The sequence below is a fragment of the Hipposideros armiger genome, unplaced genomic scaffold (genome assembly GCF_001890085.2).
Source record: "Hipposideros armiger isolate ML-2016 unplaced genomic scaffold, ASM189008v1 scaffold_271, whole genome shotgun sequence".
NCBI classification, from domain to species: Eukaryota; Metazoa; Chordata; class Mammalia; order Chiroptera; family Hipposideridae; genus Hipposideros; species Hipposideros armiger.
Window position 1 is genome coordinate 1,986,409 of NW_017731621.1, and position 16,218 is coordinate 2,002,626.

Here is a 16,218-nt window from a genome sequence, read left to right on the forward strand (position 1 = left end):
TAGGTGCTACTTAAATTCCTCTACAGATTAGATGAAGCACAGAGAGGTTAAGGTCAGACAGCTAGCTAATAAGTGGTCAGGTCAGAAATGGAGCCCAGATAATCTGACTCTGGTGTCATGATTTAGTTCACAGAGTTGAAGGGAGCACTGGGTCACTGTCATACAACATACAAAAGCAATATGAAGATTGTAGTAATTAATTATTCTGGAAAAAAAAACCTACTCAGTTTTCCTTAGAATCAATGGGAATATTTAAACAATTGCTTAAATTTAAGTAATTTAAAAGCTTTTAAATTTAAAAGTTCTCAAAATGTTTGGGTTAGAGATGTCTGGGAAGCTGGTAGCAGAGGGCAGTCAGGTTCACTTTTCCAGGGTGACAAGTTCAGTGTCCTCTATGGGAATGTGCTGGGCTGGCTCTCCCTGTGTCTGAGGAGGAGACAAGAGCCGCACGGGGCATGGCGTTTGGTGGTGTGACTTTGGTCAGCTTCTGGAGGAGACTTCCTAGTGACACCTCGGTTTTAGCCAAACTTTTTAGCAGGAGCACAGCAAGCCTCCCCTGCAGCTATTTCCTCACTAAATGAATCAAGGGCGGGCAAACACCCAAGGGTTTCCTCTGAGCAAGGCACCAAGAGTTCTTGCATGCCGATGATTGCAGCAGCATGCTGTCTGCACTCCACTGCTGTTTGCACATTTAACACTGTGCTAATTGTGCAAACACAGTCAGGCAGAGCTGCCTGCCCCTACTGCACCTCTGAGGGCCCTGCAAACACTGCCAGCTGGAGTGCGGGGCTGTTGATGTTGCTCCTGTCCCCTTGGCATGGCGGGTCTGAGCGGTGAGCCTCACTCTGCAATCAGCCTGGAGAAAGAGAGAGAGAGAGAGATGCCTACAGGAAGGAAGACAAGCTAAGCAGAACAACTGACCAGGGTGGTGATATTGACCAGCATCACAAAGTGCCGTGTAGTTTATGGGGGTCTCTTCATGATCTGCATGTTGGGCACTTAAAGCTTTTCCATCACATAAAAATGATTGGTAAGAAGTTCTAGACTTGTGGGTAAGACAGTCACCAAAAGGGCAAAAGAGTTGACGAAATAGATGTGTCTTTGATTCAGATTTATAAGTGTTCTTTTGCTTTCTGTTAAGAACAAGATAGCACCCACTTTTTTCAAATATGCTCTCCGCTGTGTTTATTTAAAACCTTAGAAATTAAAGAAAAAATGTGCTGGTTTGTTAGACAAGAAAGCATTTCTAAGGGGCTCTTTTCCCTTCCAGATTTTATTTCCCATAGTCTAGAGATAATAATTATTTTCTCTCCCTATATACCAAATATAAAGTCATATACGAGGTATGATCAAATAATATGGGAAATGCTGCTGCTGAGTGCCATCCAACAGAAAGGCAGGGATCTTCAATGCGGGCAGTTGTGTGTCGAACCTTAGTAACAGTGTGTGACAAGTTTCAGCTTGTTCGGTGCAGTCAGTCAGGTGTGAGCTACGGTTGAGAGAAGTGTGTTTAAAGTGTGCCGTAAATCATTCTCCATCATGATAACAACGTTCCATGTCACATATCGCTTCTGGTATATGGCAATTTCTGTCAAATAAAAACATTATGGTGTGTCCTCATCCACCTTATTCACTGGATCTGGCACCGGGCCACTTCTGGCTCTTCCCAAACCAAAATGACTCAGGACATCGAGGCAGCCATGACAGCACAACTAAAGACACTCACAAAAGAGGACTTTCAGAACTAGTTCAGAAAGTGGCAAGAATGATGGGATAAGTGTGTTCAAAGCTAGGGGGAATATTTTGAGGGGGATTAATGGCAAGGTGTCTTTTACTGTAATAAAAATTTTTAATTTAAACACTCACTGTATTGTTTGATCATACCTTATAACTTAAATGAATGCATCTGGTCACTGAAGAAGAAGAATCATAGTGCATAAATTTGACAGTGTAGACATGATTCTTCTGTTATTTTAATTATTTATAATAATTTAGGAACCCTGGAGTAGGGTGGAGGTGAAGAAAGTTTTCATAACAATATCCATAAAGATCCTAATGGAAACCTATATGATAGCATTCCCTTTGGAGAGGATTGGGGATAAATCTTTTGGATAGAACATACTTTGATATATCAAATAGAATATCATATTATTTCTGCCTTTTCCCCAAATGACCCTGGTTCCTTTTTCTCTGCGTTTCCTTGTTTTCATCTAAATCATCACATAAAATGGTGGTTCATTCTTTCTACATTTTACTTCCTATAAGTCAACATGTGACTTAAAAGGTAATGAACGCTCTTAACTTGGGAGGCATGAGGTTAACTATTTTAAACATGAAATGGTTCATTCCCACTTACATGAAAGAGAGAACTAAACATAAATTTATTTTTCACATAATGGGCTGAAATTTTCTTTTGTGAATATGAATAAAAATAATGGCCTATAAAGTAGTTTAAAAAGCCATTCTAGAGGGTGTTTTGATTAGATGTCTGCCATTGACTAAGATACATTATTTTCTTAATACATTTCATTGCCTTTGGTGACTCCTCTCTCAAAGGGAAGGGAAAAAACAGTAAATTGAAGGTACATGCTAGCACATTAAAAAAAGTTCCAATGGCAGGACACAAATTATTTTATTACCACACCAACTGAGCCACTGATACTTCACAATTCATGAACAAATTTTCCATTACTATAGAGTCATGCTTTTATTGACTGTTATAAAATCACCATTTGTATCTTTTTTATCCTGCTGTGTTTCCATTTTATTGGAAAAGTCTTGTAACAGGTATAACATCAGCTCAGATTACCAAGAAATCTATAAAATAGCTTCCTGCTACTACCTTTGGTACAGATTGAAAGAATACATTATGATCCCACTGAGTTTCTGATAAAAACTGTGATTCACATGTTCCCATGATTTATCCTTATCTGTTAGACATCCAGGCTTTATCTGATTTATTAAATTATGGGACCATTTCACTGGTATTGATTAGTCATATAGGGATAATTAAAGCATCTAGGTCATGAAATTTAGGTACAAACTTTGGGCATGGTAATAAAAGTCAAGCAAAACAAACAAACAAAAAAAACAAAGGCCAAAAATGCTGTAGGAAATAGGAAAGTTCCAACAACAGGTCAAGGTTGCTAGTGCTTTGGTTGGGACTGACCACTTTGGTCTGTGATATGCAGATATGGTGATTGCCTAGGCTTAACACGAAAACACGGAAGAGAGCATGACAATAAGCTGAAAGTAGTACTAACTGGCTCATTTAAAAAAAAAAAAGAGCAAAAGAAAACCTATGGAATTGATTTTTAAATGATCAGTGTCAATAATTTTTACAAATAGTAAGTATGTATAATATAAAACTTTCATGAACGATGACTTGCATCTTTCAAACAGTAATAGAAGAATATCATTGATCAAAATTGCCAATAGTGAAGGAATTTCTATCCATGATCATATTCATGGGCCAGCTAGGAAAATCAGCTGAATACACATTCTTATTTCCTTCCACATGGCTTCTGTTGATGTTTAAATAGGATTTTTCTCAGTAATGGGGAGTGAGGTTTTTTTAAAATACAGAACAAACCATATCTGGACTATAACAACTGTTGCTGGTTTCCACAGAACAGGTCACATGGCAAAGGCAATGAGCCTTCACCACAAATGAGGACACGCTGGAAGGGTCAATCTTTTATGGACACCATGGACAAACTTTCTAGTCACCTGTTGCTTATAAACTTGAATGACCTACCCGTGTTAACATCACGATGTCTACTAGCTTTGTGTAGAACTATTTGTGCTTCTGAGAGAGTTTTCAGATAGCTCAGCCCATCTTAATCTTAGAGCAGCCCTATAAGTCAAGCTGATAGTTGAGTTATTTGACTGCTGAGTAACATGGTGGTTATGTAATGGGACCAAAACTCAATCTCAGGCCACCAACCCTCCTACCAGAGTTTTTAGCTAATGTGTCAGGTGTGTTTGGTCTTACAGAACAATGCTCTGGTGATTTATACCCACTTTCTGAACCCACAGTGTTATGTAATGTAAATTAATAAAGGGAACTATGATTTAAGACTTTTCTTTGCATTATAACAGTAGTAAGCGGTCAATATTTTAAAAGATGGTTTTACAACAGATTGAAAAATAATTTTTGGCTAAGAAGAACATTTAACCAGTAAAAGGAGGTTACTGAACACTGAGCAAGAGTGTTCAATTTTATATGAAAACTTATTTCATACACGCACTTTTATTGTTTGACTTATGTGTTGGAGGCTGAAGTACTGAAAATTCTATGGAGATAGTATATAATAAGATAGCTTTTTTCCAGTTACTGAGAAAGCTAAGGGTCCATTTTCTCTCCTTTCTAGCTTTTGATTAACTACCATTGTCCTGCTTTATATCATGGTTTTGTTCTTTAAAATGACCCATGAAGTTCTTAAAATGTGAAGTTGCTTTCCTATTGACACATGTAATGATTTCAGAGATGCTTTATTTTTATTTCTGATAGCTCTTCAATTGGTTATGGCTTCTATAATGTAAACTTTAAATTCCCTTCTTTCTGTCATCTAGGTTCACTCATAATCTCCAACGAAACACTTAAAAAGACAGGAGAGCTCTTTATAAAGTCATCCAGTGATGAATCTTTTATATAGTGGAAATAAAACCCCTTTGAAATATAAACTATTTGCAATAAGTTAGATGTTTTTTGAATATATGGCTTTTTAAATGTTTATGCTTCTATGGTGTGAGGATAAGGAGAAGAGCACACTGTAAATATAAGCCCACATAATTATTTGCCAATTAAAATATAAGCATCAGATAAAAAAGAAAGCGTTTCAACATGCTCACTTTTATATGTTGGAGAAGTTATTTTCCCTATGATTAAAAGATATCCCTTGTAAGGCACTCATCAAAAATTCCCTGTCCTTCTAGCACCGAAATGATTGTAATTCTGTCAACATGTCGTAGGGGCATATATAACCTTCTTTTATTGTGTCAGCCTACAGGCATCCTTGATCTCAATTGGTGTGAATTTCATTTAATTGCCATACTGTGGAAAGATGTAAGGTAGGTTCTGTGATTTTTTTTCCCCTCTAGTTCACACTTTCTTTTCCTCTTGAAGAAGATGAACATGTCTAACTTAATTCTGATGGCTAGTCTTTAATTAGTTATAATTCAGCTATCATCCTGTTTTATATTTCAGGTCAATATTGGTAATTGTACTGCATACTTTCTTTGTGTTTCCAGATACAGCTTTCTTTTACCAGTAATAATGCTGATGATGTTGGTAATGACAAGTAAAAATAGTGATATATATATATATATATATATATATATAAATGCAAAAAAAAATGAGACTTCAGAAAATTGCCTCAATTTAAAGGTTGTTCTTGGAGGAAATTTCCTGTTTTCTAGTGGAAAAAGATTTTGATATTTGGGGAGGATTTTCATTTTTAATCACTATCCAAATATTGCCCGAAAGTAGAGTCTTATATCGATTTCTTTGCTCTCATCTACATCAATATTTTCTTTGGTACTACTTTGATTCATTCACAATGAGTCATCCCATTCTTTATTAAATTGCAAGAGTGTTGGCATCACTGGGTCTTAGAGGGAACCAAAATTGTGAAAGCAGAATTGCATGCTATCCCAGCATTTGAAGCAGCTATCTGAAAACAGGAGTTCACCTGATTAATTCATATACGGGCCTTAAAATGACTGAAGGGCAGTTCAGGGTTATTTGCAGATCTCAAGGCGGATAAATGCATCTGGTGGTATGTAGGCAGGCACAGACTTTTCATGAATTTTTCCTGCTGTTTGGATTGCATCTAGGTAGTCAGCCCACAAGTGTTTATTTAGCTTTTCTTTGTGCCAGGCACTGTTCTAAGCCCCAGGGATACAGCAATGAATAAAATAGTCACTGCTATCAAGGGGCATGCATTCTACCCAGGTGAGCAGACAACAGACATGCAACAAATAGATGGGATGATTTCAGGAACAGAAGCTATGAATAAGATAAAGAAGGTAAAAGTTCCACTCAGATGTCAGGAGGTGGAGGCTGCTTTGATAGGTGACAAAGGCCTTTTGGAAAGGGACTGCTGGAGTTGGAACCTTAATGATGAGAAAAGGACATCTATACCTGGGGTTGTAATTCACCCCAGGTATATGGGAAGCAGAGGATGTAAAGCTTTAGAAATACTTAGTTGACAGAACAACAGTTTGGAGACTATGGCCTTGACCCTGGGGAGAAGTGCCAATGCTTTGTATTCGTGTGTAAGAGATGCAGTCATCAACAGTGAGATTGGGAATATATTTTGGAGAGCTGGATGTGAGTGTGAAGCAAAGAAACGACTAGATTTGGGAGAGGACTGGGGGAAGAGGGGGGTGAGTGGACGAGAAGATAAACGTGAATATGAAAAATTCACAGTCGCACCTTGGCCCTGTTAAGTTGGAGATCACACTAGGTACTGAGATGAAGATGCCATGTAGGAGTTGGATGAAAGAAGACGGACCTCAGTGAGTGGTGTAGGCTGGGAAATACATCGACACATGGATTGCATTTGAAACCACGGGACTGGATGAGACCACACAGAAGGAGTGGGTATAAGGAGAGGAGGGCTGAGGACAGAGTCCTGTAAACCCTGAAATATTTATAGGTTTTGTGGAAAGAAGGATCCGGTCAAGAAGCTTAGGGAAAAAATGGCCTGTGATGTAGTAGGAAAACCGGCAAATGTAGATAGATCATGGAAGTCAACAGATAATATGATTGGAGAAGAAAGGTGAATTCAATCATGACAAGTGCTACTGAAAGGTTAATAAGAACAGTCCACTTGGAACTTCCTGTATCTTTAGAATGCAAATCTTACCTATTGGATTAACTAGGGTGGAGGGTGATCAATAACATAAGCCTGAGCAGACCTACCATCTAAAAGCAAGGCACTTCCCCTGTTCTGGTGGATTCCAGTTCTTTGCTGTTACATCCTACTATTCTCCCAGAAACTCCATAAAACTCCAGAAACATGCTAAACTCTTTTGACATGGGAAAAGTCCGAGAATCAAGGACCCCCAACTGTTTTATAAACAGGTAAATGAAGGCCTTAAACAGTTGAATAGTGCTTAAATTCCTATCATGTTTTCTTCCTTGCAAATCCCGAGGGAATCAGTTTGGCATCTTCCTATGAGGGAAACCTTAGTAGAATAAAGACATTCATATTCCCCCGTTCTCATGGTGCACGTGATGAGTCATTATAAATAACCCCGAGGTGTGCAAACAGGAGCCAGTGCTCCAGGTTGTCACTGCTCAGTAAGTTCAAGAGTGGGCTGGGGACCCAGGCAGCAGATGCTTCGCTGTGACTCGGAAAGGCCATCCTGGAACCAGCACATGCAACGCCTTTCATCTTTTTCTTAAGAAAAGAAACCTGTGAGTCACACACAATGATATCAATTCCATAATGTCATACTTCCTGGCCTGTGGAATTTCTTGGTTAAACTTATAGCAGCCATGATGCATTGAATTCAACATTTTCTCTTATGGCCAAAAGCGACTTGCACAATTTGCTCTCTTCTTAGACATCAATATAAAGCAGAGGTTCTCAAAGGGCTGGTGGTGGTGGTGGTGGGGGGCGGGGGAGCAATGGTGCCTCCAGGGGACATTTGGCAATGTCTGGAGACAGAGGCAGTTTTGTTTGTCACACAGGAGGGGCTGTTGCAGTATCTGAAGGGTGGAGGCCAGGTGTGATAACAAATATCCCACAAGCTATGGGACAGCCCCCCACAACAATGAATTATCTGACTCAAAATGACAATAATGTCGTGGTTGAAAAACTCTGATATAAAGAAAACTCTGAAACACCTAATTCTCAGGAGTAGTCTTAATTTTAACATAGATTGAGAGTACAGTCTTGTTAGTTCATTTTTCTGACTATTACACCATTATATAACAATATCAATATGTTGGATGTACGCCATTGGTTTCACTTTTGGGAAAAAAAATGAGAAAGGTATTCCATTAGAAGTACACAGAAATTCCCCTAGCTTTCTACGGATTCCTTTACTATACTTTAGCATTTCTTATGAAGTTTTTGTGTTGCTGATACTGCAAATAACACCCCTACTGCTCCTGAGACAAAATTTGTCACTTTAAAGTCATTCCAAGAAAGAAACAGAAAAACCAAAATTCAGGTTTTAAGCTCACTGGGTAGTGGGTATCCAGCGCAATTGATTTTTCAACCAAACAATTCTTTCCTTAATCATATTATCCGATGAAAAACATGCTTCTGCTGGATTCAGTTATGCTTATAAGACAGAGCTACACACACAGCATATGCTTAGTACATGCTTCTTAAATAAGTGACGCCCACTGATTAAACTGTGCTTCCTTTCTCCCTGTAATTATTTCTACTTAGATATGAAATCATCGTCTTAGGAAATTTTTTAGCCTGGGACACTAATTATTCCCAGACAATGGAGTCTTTTATTGTAAATTCATTTCTCTACCCCACTTTATGATTGCAACAACTGCAGCCTGCCTGAAGATTTTACTTGGAGAAGTACATTTTCCCTCCCACCATTGTTTCAAATATACTGTGCCTGCACCCCATATCCTAGAGAGGAAAACATTTTTGCATTTGCTATTTAAAGCATTCTTTTAGTGCTAAGCCAGTTTGAGTCTTTGCAAAGTGGCAGGTGGGGTTCTGTGAGTTTTCGTGATTGTATTGTGAAATCCTCAGTCAAAACATCCTTATGGGGTGGAGGAATCTGGTACAGAGCAAGGGGTCACGAGGGAAGGAATGGACAAAGCAAATACTCTTAGCCTTGTTATTCACCCAAGCACCAAGCCGTCAGTTTCCCTCAGGGAGACTGATCTTCCTTCTAGAATCTCGCCATTTGGAGGGGAAATTGAGGATGTTCTATATATCAAGCAATTACATTTCAAACCAGTAAAAGGTGTAAGAGATCACAGATATATCCCAGCTGATGGGAATCAGAAAAACCCGAGTGCTTGATTTTAAAATGTTATTATAATTACTGTTATTTAGTTATTGACAAATGTAACTGTATCGATGGGCTTCCTTTGGACATCAGAAGGTCAGCCATATTCTTGCCCTTTTCCTGTTAAGCAGCGATGAGATGTAACAAAAGAAAACAGTTCACCTCCCCTTGGATACAGAGCAGCTTGGACAGTAAGTTTTATTCTAAAAATTGAGGCCTTTCCGTACTCTCCTCCTCAGGACTCCCATTATTGCTGGTGGGGAACTTACTGTAATTAAAAGAGAAGCAGCAGATCCAAAATGGAGTCACTGTCACTAAACCCCACATCAGCAAAGCAAGACCTAATACCTAACCTAACTGCAGTTTCAGCCCCTCCCAGGAATGACCTTTAAGCAGTCGATCTGGAATTACCTGGTTAACATTAGTGAGGCAATTCGCCTGACTGTCCCCTTCAGTCAGCCCCTCATAAAAAAGTGACCTAAGTCTGCAACCATCCACTTTTTCCACTCGTTAGAAAACTTCCTTGTCCCAACCCTTTTCTGCCTTTAAAAAGCCTTTCCCTTTCTATCCTCCTGGGAGCTCCTTTCTGTTTGCTAGATGGGATGCTGCTTGATTCATGAATCATTAAATAAAGCCAATTAGATCTTCAAATTTACTTAGCTGAATTTTGTTTTTTAAACACTTCCTATTCCCTAACTTTTCTCAGAAAAGAAGTAGCATTCTTTAAACACAGGGATTTTGCTGGCTTCAAAACCGGGGACAATAGTTGAAAGAGAAGGGCGGGGAGAGATCAAAAATAACAAAAACAGAATTTTGAGAGCCAAGAATGCTAAGAAATTAGGAAGGGATTTGGAAGGGGGACAGAGGAAACGGGAGATTTCTTTTCAAAGGCATCCCCACACTCTGGGCCTACATTTCCTTCTGAATGTTAATTACAGTCTTTACCTTGGCATTTTGCTCTCATATCAGGGAAGCAATTATAGGCCTAATTCAAATTCATAGCAGCCATTAACAATGAACAAACAGATACATTATTTTAATTCCATTTGCTGATTCCTTTCTGCTGATGCATTGACCCATGAAGCTTTGACTGGATTGTCCTGTAATTGGCATTTGGCAAAGGTTGTTATCATCATCATCCTTTTCATATGTGAGTATTTATTAAGCATATATTGCATATATAATACCTTGCAGGGCAGGCAGCTAAAAGAGCACAGGCCAGAAATAGCCTTTCCCTTTATAGAGTTTATGCAATGATGACTTCAGTTTTTAGATAAAAATTTAGAGCGTGTGTGTGCGTGCACACGCGTAAGGTTCAAGGTAAACACCAACATGCTACCAGGATTATTATTTCTTAATTTAAAGATCATTTTCAACCACTCACGGTATATTATTTCAATCATGTAAGTTAGACTTCATTCATGGCTCAATAATACCATTCACAGCAGACTCCAAAGAAAGATCTCACAATGAGGTATAGTTTATAAAAAGAGGAAAACAAGAGAAATAGTTCTAAAATGAAATAATCCATAACCTATTCCCTATTATTTCCTCTTCTTTCTTGAGTCAATGACTTTTCTTATCACGAAGCGCTATAATATTTTCTTCTTGCCTTGACTTTTGTGCACTGACATGATTTTTGTTATGTTTTAATTTGGAGGTATTTTGCATGTGCCAAGTCATTTGTCTGCTTTTCCTTCTTTTAATGTCATTGTCTTATGTCCCAAGACACCAGCCCTTACATAAATTAATTAGCTTGGCTAGAAACAGTGCCCAATCTCCCAGCACCATGATAATCCCATGAGCTATAGGGGAGTCATTCACCTTCTTGAGTCTCAATTTCCTCATCTGTAAAGCAAAAGGATGGATTTTAGAGTGTGTTCTAGCTCTGAGATTTTACCTGTATTTTCATTTAAAACATATGTTCAGTATAGTGTCTAAACACGGTCCTGTGTTACTTGGCTTATGGACTGACCCAGTGCTAGGAAATATGGTACAACAGGAAAGATTTATTTAACAATGCATTGATGTTTCCACTTTGATGTCCTTTGGTTTTTGCTCCTTGCCTCAAATACTCAGTGTTTTCATGATTTCTCTCCCTCAGATCGTCTCCAACAGCACAAAATGGGCAACCACACCTATCCTCTTGTTTGTGTGCAGGTATTTAAATTTGTAAGGACTTAGTCTGTGTCCCTGAACTTCTTTCTGCACAAGGTTTAGAAAAGAACACATTTAGATACTTATTAATAATTGATTTAAACTAAGAATTCAAACCTTCCTAAAATTGATTTGTAGAATCTGAACTGGACTACGCCTGGTATTAGAAGGAAATTATTAAAAAGGAGACCATCTTGTTCAACCCCAGCACCCAATGAGGAAATCCTATCTACACCACCCTTGACACTGGGTCATCCAGTTTGCTTCTGCTTCAACAGTGACCAGCTGCCCACAGATTCTTGTGGTGGCTCATTTATATCGTTGACCAGCTCTGATGGGGAGGGACTGTGTTCTCCACATGACCCAAAAATCTGTCTCACTGTATTTCAGCCACTTTTCCTAATTTTGCTTTTATACTAACAAGGAATTCATCTAACATTGTCATTATTCAAGTATTTAATGACAACTATCATTTCACTGTTGCCTGACATTCACTTCATTGCGTTGACCAATTTTTCTTACCTTAAATAGAGAAAAGAAGTTTATTTTTACCCTGCCTGACATAATCAAAAGCCTCTACTAGTATCAAATGACTAGGCTTTTGCTGACATTTAATAAAATGTTTGGAGATTGTGGGTGCACATTCCATTGGAGAATTTCTAGATCAAATTGTGCACAAATTATATAGAGTCTGGCTTCTGTAATTAGCACCCTAAAATTGAGTTATTATTTATATTTCCACTAGAGCACCATACTCAGAGTCAGGATTTCAAGTGAATTTGAATATTTAACTCTAACTGATAAATTGGAGAAGAGCCAATTTCCCCCAAAGCCAGATCTTATGATTTTAGTGTTGACTCCAAGGATTGAGGTTTTATTGAAAAACTGGCTTGTTTTTGGAAGATTGAAGTTGGAGTTGTATGCCAGTCTTGGTGGAACGGTTGCTCTCTTACTTGTAAAATTAAAGGCTTTCTGAACTTCGATATTTTCATCTGCTTTATCTTCTCTCCTTCAAATGAGTACAAGACATACGGAGAGGGAATCTTTACGTGGCTGGCGAATCTCTCTGCCTAAAGTTCTGGTGAAACTATAAAGTTTAAAGTTGTAAAATCAAGGTAGAGAAAGGTCACTGGGCTACATATGAGGTATGATCAAAAACTACGGTGAATGCTGCTGCCGAGTGCCATCCAATGGAAAGGCAGGGATCTTCAATACGGAAGCAGCACATTGAACCTTAGTAACAGTGGGTGACAAGTTACAAGTTATTCAGTGCAGTCAGTCAGGTGTGAGCTATGGTTGAGAGAATATGTGTTTTAAAGTGTGACATAAATCATTCTCCATCATGACAATGCTCCGTGTCACACATTGCTTCTGGTATATGGCAATTTCTGTCAAATAAAAACATTATGGTATATCCTCAGCCACCTTATTCACTGGACCTGCCACCATGAGACTTCTGGCTCTTCCCCAAAGTCAAAATGATTCACGACATCAAGGCAGCCACAACAGTGCAACTAAAGACACTCACAAAAGAGGACTTTCAGAACTGCTTCAGAAAGTGGCAAGAACGATGAGAGAAGTGTGTTCAAAGCGAGGGGGAGTATTTTGAGGGGGATTAATAATGGCAATGTGTCTTTTACTATAATAATTTGTTTTTTAAAATTTAAACTTTCACCATACTTTTTTTATCACACCTCATATCTGGAAACTTGGGTATTATTCTTAACAGCTACTAAGTGTTTCTGTGACCTTTGACAAGTCACATGAGTTCTGTGGACCTTTGTTTCTTAATACGAAATCTGAAAGGCTCTAGTTGCATATCTTTAAGAGCTATCCATGTTCAATGGTAATATGCTTAAGAAAGGATTTTGAACTACTTGAGAATTTTAAGACATGTGTCTTCTTGCTTCCCATTATCAGGAATAACTAAAGGTTTGGTTGCACTTGGTTGAGAACCAGCTAAGTATTACTTCTGACTGGGGCACCTTCTTTCCGTGCCAGATTGAGGCCCATGACTTTAATTACCATGGAAGTAGAAACTGAGAACGGAACCGGTGCTACAAATGCTGTGAGTCTAGTATGAAGTGGGTGAGTTGAGGTTGATGATGGGTTGATGATTTATTTGGTCATGTGATTGGCCCTCACTAATTTTGGGCTTGGTTTCCCTAAAAGATCTTGCTGGGGTAGGAGACTTGTGTCTGCTATTTCTACAATTGGTTACATGGAAAGTACTCATTTAATTTTGGTTGCAGTCAGTTGAATTAAAGGCAGTACTGGCAGAAAAGTTTTGTCACTTGTTTCTACTTTATTCCTAAGTGGAATAAAGCTCTGAGGTTTTACCTATACTTTTGATAAATCCAATTTCAGTAATCCATTTCGATAAAGCTAATTTCAGTTATTTAAAACATTTAATGACTTGCAAAATTCAACATATGCGTAGTCACAGAGCTCTTCCTAGATTTCTAAAGTTGTGAGAGCTGACCAAGCTAAATACACAGATTATTGAAGAAGAAAAATAATGTATGTGCTGGGTTTGCCATCCTAGTAAGAAAGGACTGACCACAAGGATAAACATTGACTTGTATATTATGATAAATAAAATTATTCTTTTACTGCATCATGTTTAGGTAACATTTGTAAGCAATTTATGCAAACAAATGCAATTTGTGTTACAACCACATAGCCAATCCAAGTTTTTAATATATAGTTTCTCATTTGGTCAGTTTTCTTATATCTATCATCAGTGCCAATGTCGCTGATTTATCTTGATTCTCTAATTCCATGAATTAGTTCCCCTTCTTTTTCTTTTCCCCTTCCCTCTACCAATATCATTATTAGCATTTGATATATCTGGCTTTTGGAAAACCTGGGGTCTTGCTTTCCATCTTACAGAGGGGCCCATGAATTCAGCTCCTGTTTGGCAGATTCTTTCTGTTGTGCACATGCCTTTCCTTCTCATCTCTCAGTATGCTGAAGGCTGGAGGCCTCCCTGCATATGGAACACACTTGGAGTTAAGACACTGTAAGTAGAGGATGATGATGGAGGGCTCCAGGAGGATGAGAAGGGCTGGAGGGCTGTCTGGACCGGGGGTGGTGGTATGAACAAGGCGAGGGAGTCATGTATCACTGTCATCCATCCACTCATTCATTCACTCACTCTCATTAAACAAGTATTTGGTGAGTGTCTACTTTGTGCCAAGTACTGTGCTAGGTTCTAGGGATAAAGATGAACAAGCAAACATGGCTCTTGTCTTCTCTGTGTGTGGTCCACACGGAGGACACCAGCATGATTCATTAAGTACCATTGGCAATGGGTACTAAGAAGGGACTCCAGCCCAGGCTTAGCTCCCTGGAGCAAGAGTCCCAGTAGGAAACCTAGAAGATGAGGCTGAAATAGCAAGGGGGGAGGGGGACGGGAATGGAGGAGAGGAGACTGCCCCAGGCTGAGACAACACCTTGGATAATTGGCAAATTAAGAACATTTAAAACAGTTAAAAGTAGTTCATCCTAATTTCAGCAGAGGAGTAACAGAAGAAATCTACGCTTTCGGGGGAGGATATGAGCCTGAAGTCATACTCTTTTCTGATCTCCTAAGTGCTGAATGAGTAAAAAAAGAAGGCTGAGGCTCCTCTTTAGATTTTTGTGAATGTTTCTTTACCTTGCCCCCAAGTTGAAGTTTAAATATAGCCTCTCGTTCCATAACAGGAATGAAAAGCAAATACTTCAGAGAGTCGCCCCAATGCTATGGAAAAGTGTCACCCTGAGTTCTTCCAGTACCGACAGAGAGGGAGGCAGACATCTATACTCTAGTGAGTTCTCAGATACTGAGCAGGATGAGAAAGGAGAAAAAAATGTGTCTCATGCAGTTTGAGAGCTTCACAGATTTATTCTGTATCTTTATGTTCACTCATGGGAGAGTCTGGAAGGGGAATGGGGCTGGACGGATACTAGGGGAGAGAGAAGATGAATGAATTCTTATCTAAGCTTCTTCATGTCTTCTGGGATGGTCTGGGGGCACCACGGTAATGGAAACACTGGTATTCTCTTACTATTAAATACTATGGACATCCTTAACACTTCTGCTTCATGGTTAAGAGCTTGTGCTGGGACCCAAAAGACACAAATGCCAGGACAGCAGTGTGGACAGATGGCAGGATGAGGGAGAAAGCAATCTGCCTGCCTGGAAGTCAACTCAGCCCAAACTTTCCAGCAACCACAGACAACAGAAACCAGAGACCACACTCCGCCGCCACGCTGCTGGTCTCTAGACTTTTAATTTTGTAGTTTGAAATAAAGTACCCCTTGATGTCTGATTATTAACTATTATGTTATTGCTCATTATTTCTGAAAAGTAATAACATGTTTAATAAAAATCCGAGCTCCGATCATGAAAATCACTTAGACAATTTTGAGCATTTCAACCTCCTAAGGACTTCATATCTAAAATACAGTAGAAACTTACTAATTCAGACTAATGACAGAGAGCCCCATGGTGAATTACCAAATTTTGTAGATGAGTGGGTAGGCAAACAGAAAGAAAAAAATCAAGGAATGTAAATCACACAATACTCGTATGCTTTATCCATTTGTTTTGACAGTGGTAGTACAGACTTAACAGCCTATGATAAAACTTTCCTGTACATCAGTAAATAGACTGTCGCTTGTTTCATAAAGATAATGAAGTCTTGGCAATCAGGAATCTCACTGAAGAACTCAGACAGACATTAAATCTTTGCACAGAGATAGCTTTGGGACTGCAGGGGGTTTCAAATAATTATCTGGCTTACAGAGTACTGAAGTGAAAACGATGGAAGTTCTACTGTAAATGCAAAGTGAGGAACTGAGGTGAAAAGATATTTTAATCCCATCTTCTGGTTGCCATTTAGCTTTAGCACTATATACAGAGGGTGACAAAAAAAATATATATATATATACACACATTTTAAGAAAGGAAAAAGCTATTAAAATTGTAATACTCAATTTATACTGATAACAAAAGTTGAATACAAGTCACGTTTGACTTCTGCAGTTATAAGAGGTGCTCAAAGTGGTTCCCATCAGCGC

The 16,218-nt window shown here is 38.8% G+C and overlaps 1 long non-coding RNA gene across 1 annotated transcript in view; it reads right to left on the bottom strand.

The window, feature by feature from the left end:
* Positions 1 to 800: 800 nt before the first annotated feature.
* Positions 801 to 16,218, bottom strand: part of LOC109390479 (uncharacterized) — a 233,837-nt gene continuing 218,419 nt past the window's right edge. The window contains exon 3 of the long non-coding RNA XR_002125580.1: positions 801 to 856. This is a non-coding gene — a long non-coding RNA (uncharacterized LOC109390479). The remainder of the gene's footprint in view (positions 857 to 16,218) is intronic.